Genomic DNA, 3818 nt, shown 5'->3' with positions numbered 1-3818 from the left:
ATGTCTCTACAAAAAGAGTAGCTTTGAAAAGAAATAAAGAAATAGGCAAAACCCAAAAGTTAAACTTTCAATTCGTTGAACTTGTGTTTCCAAAAATAAAGCTGTAGTTTATAAGCTCGTTCTAATTTAAAAAGCACGGCAAGTGCGTTGGTTGTTGTCACTAATTAAATAAAAATAAGTGACAATAAAACCTGGAACTTGAGCATTGAAAGTTTGTGCAGCCTTGGCTTCTTGTGGATAAACACGATTAGTCATCGCTTCTAATTTGACAGGCACGAGTTCTAAGCCTGGCACTTGCAGTCCAAACAAATTGTATACGGACTATAAACTAATTAAATAATATTCGATTATTCCCAAAGACCACTGATGAAGAGTACTTGGCAATACTCGAAACAGCGTTGTGTGGTCAGCCAAACTTCAATAAAATTAAAAATAAATTTTTGTGTTTGTCCTTTATTTCTTTCTTTGTTATTCGAAAACTCTCTAAATTTTAATAAAGCTTCTTTGTCACCATACAAAGAAAGCGTAGCTTTATAGCAACACTAATACTTTATTCAAATATTAGGCTTGTGAAAAGTAAAGAACAATATGTTAAAATATAATATTGTTCAACTTTTCCTAACCGCGAAAGCGGATTTGTAGAATAACATAGCATAGCTTCTTTGTAAAAAGCACCAAAATGGTCGCTTTACATATAGTAAGTAAAACAATATGCATTACAAAATGTCTCTACAAAAAGAGTAGCTTTGAAAAGAAATAAAGAAATAGGCAAAACCCAAAAGTTAAACTTTCAATTCGCTGAACTTGTGTTTCTAAAAATAAAGCTGAAGTTTATAAGCTCGTTCTTATTTAAAAAGCACGGCAAGTGCGTTGGTTGTTGTCACTAATTAAATAAAAATAAGTGACAATAAAACCTGGAACTTGAGCATTGAAAGTTTGTGCAGCCTTGGCTTCTTGTGGATAAACACGATTAGTCATCGCTTCTAATTTGACAGGCACGAGTTCTAAGCCTGGCACTTGCAGTCCAAACAAATTGTATACGGACTATAAACTAATTAAATAAAAATTCGATTATTCCAAGACACTGATGAAGAGTACTTGTTCAATACTCAGAAACAGCGTTGTATGGTCAGCCAAATTTCAATAAATTAAATAAAAAATTTTTGTCTTTGCCTTTCTTTGCTATTCGAATCGGTCTAAAAATAGTTTTATTTTAAAATGAAAATCGTTAGTATTTGTCATAAATTGTAAAAATACTTTTTTATAAGTTTATTATTCAAAAATATTAAAAATATTCTCTTCACACAAAGCAAATGACAGCTTGGCAAAACAAAAATGGATGAAATTACAAACGCTGTCTTTCTTATAAGTTGTTGATATTAATAAAAAATTAGTCAAATAATGCCATGGATAGTATCTTCTATAAAATGATATGAATTTAATCATGGAGTTTCTTTGGAGCGACAATACAAGTTTTCAAAAGAAAAGTGTTTTCATAAAAGAAATGTTTTATTATGAGACTTTGTTTTCGAACGTCTATCTTATAAAGCCGCTAAAAGTTTTTAGTGGTCGACTTAATAAGTAATAGCAAGGATAGTCTGATCTCAGTTGCAATACTAAAACTCTGAATATAGTATAAATTTTATTAAAAAATATGGATATCTTATTTACAGGAAATTTTTTTACAATCATTGACTTTATGTTGCCCAAGTCCATATATGTAGAGACCTAAATGAATTTCAGGATACAAAGTACACCATATATTATTCAACAAATTTAGACCTCTTATTTAGGTATATTATAACTGTTTTTAATTATAAGTACTTAATAATAAGTACTTAAGTAGCTAATAAGTACGGTGGTACTTCATTAGTTAGGACTTAAAAATATCAACGTTGGTGTAATGCTTTATGCATCGTCAACCCGACTCGTCTAAATGTTGTGCCCGACTGACTAACATACTCATATGCAGTATGAGGACTAAAACATTGCCCTACGCGAAAGTCACTCCCATCATCTCATCAAGAACCAGTTTTTCGGGAAGGATCTCTTTCACGATTGCATTTTAATCTATTTTCTTTTAGCTTGAAATCTGAACACAGACTTTCACTTTATTATCGCATTTACCGGTGATTACCCTATTTACTATGCCTGACATACTACTAGTCATACTAAATTATTTCTATATGCCATGATTTCGACTTGCTGGATATTCCTTAACAACGAATTAAACACAAGTGCTTTCAACCATTTTCACTACAACGCTATATATTTATGTAGATTCGATATCATGGCATCAGGCTTAAAATTTAGAAATTCTTATATGGATTTCACCAACACCCAGAAGCGCCATCTAGCTTGTGCTGTTTTTTTCTCCCCTTTAAATGTAGTATTCAGTTTTAGTTATTAAAATCTTTATAAAAACTTACTTTAACACTCGATATCTAGCAATGTAAGATGACTCGAGGTATGGAAACATATATATTTTAAAGAATGTATGTGTATCAACATATACATTGAATACATAAAGCAATAGAATAAGTTTCACAGAAAAGACACTCTACTAAAATTTTTTATTAAATCGGCGTGTTGGAGAAATCGATATATACGACTATATATATATATTATAAAAACACACTTTTTAACGGAGTACCCTTTGGGTAAACCTCTCTACTATTTAAGCATTAAATTTAAAATGGAGTCACTATGCTTTAAAAAAGACTTTCCAACTTTTTCGCTATTTAATATTGCAAAAGCAAATGACATCCTTTTCGGTTCCTCGAGGTGGGCTATCAATTTAATTTTTGTGCGTTTCTGTTGACTAAATCTCATGAAAAATAATATCAGAACACAAGGAAAATACAATTTTCCCGCACTTTTAATGAAATTCAAACAACAAACGAACATTTTTCACTTTTATTGTTATTGCTTCCTTGGGTGTGCATAAAATATTTCAGAAAACGTAGCAGCTCCTTCCATTTCCAGACAATCCTACCGCCTCACTCGATAAGCAAACAAATCCTTCCCAGAGTTTTTCGGAGTCAGAGAAATTCCGTTGTTTACGTTAAAATAAATTTAAATTTTTCTCTAAAATATTGTAAATTTATTGTGAAATACCGCAGATCCTTTGTCTTAGCTTTTCTTGGTTTTCCTAACTGAGAATTATTGCAAATTGCTCTTATTTTTTAAATTATGTTAGGAATGTAAAATAGCATTGAAATATATACGAAAATTACAGAAATTGTTTTCTTTGCTCATAAATAAATTTTTCAATTTGGATTGGAAGAAGTTTACCAAAAAATTTATTTAAATCCATTTAACTGAAGATTGATTAAAATTGATTTTGAAAAATTTATTTGCGTGGACCTTAAACCTTAGTGAATATTTTCTAATAATTTATAATAAATTCTTAAGTACTTCAAAGTGGGAAAGAAGTTTGAATTGACCTCAACAAACAATTGAGGTGTCCCACAGAATATTGGACATGCTAAGCGTCCATTTTTTATGACTATCCGGTTTCGTTGTGGGGCAGGATAATGCTACCATACTGGGAATTTCTGTTTTCTTCTGATATCAGGAATATCTCATAAGGTGACATTTTAGTTTTCATACGTAAAAGGAAGCGGTATCTTCTGTTCAGTTGATGTTAAATAGCAATACAAAGACTCTGTTGGAAACCGCTAACTCGTTTATTCTCATTCTTTTTTCTATTAGTTATAATTAACAACCGGGTTAGGATACCCAGACGAGGGGTTCCATCTAAGATGATTAAATCTGAATTCTCAATTTAGATCAAAGCGGTACGAAAGAATTGCTTT

Source organism: Teleopsis dalmanni, chromosome 2, assembly GCF_002237135.1.
Source record: "Teleopsis dalmanni isolate 2A chromosome 2, ASM223713v2, whole genome shotgun sequence".
Lineage (NCBI taxonomy): Eukaryota > Metazoa > Arthropoda > Insecta > Diptera > Diopsidae > Teleopsis > Teleopsis dalmanni.
Note: the sequence above shows the minus strand (reverse complement) of the source record.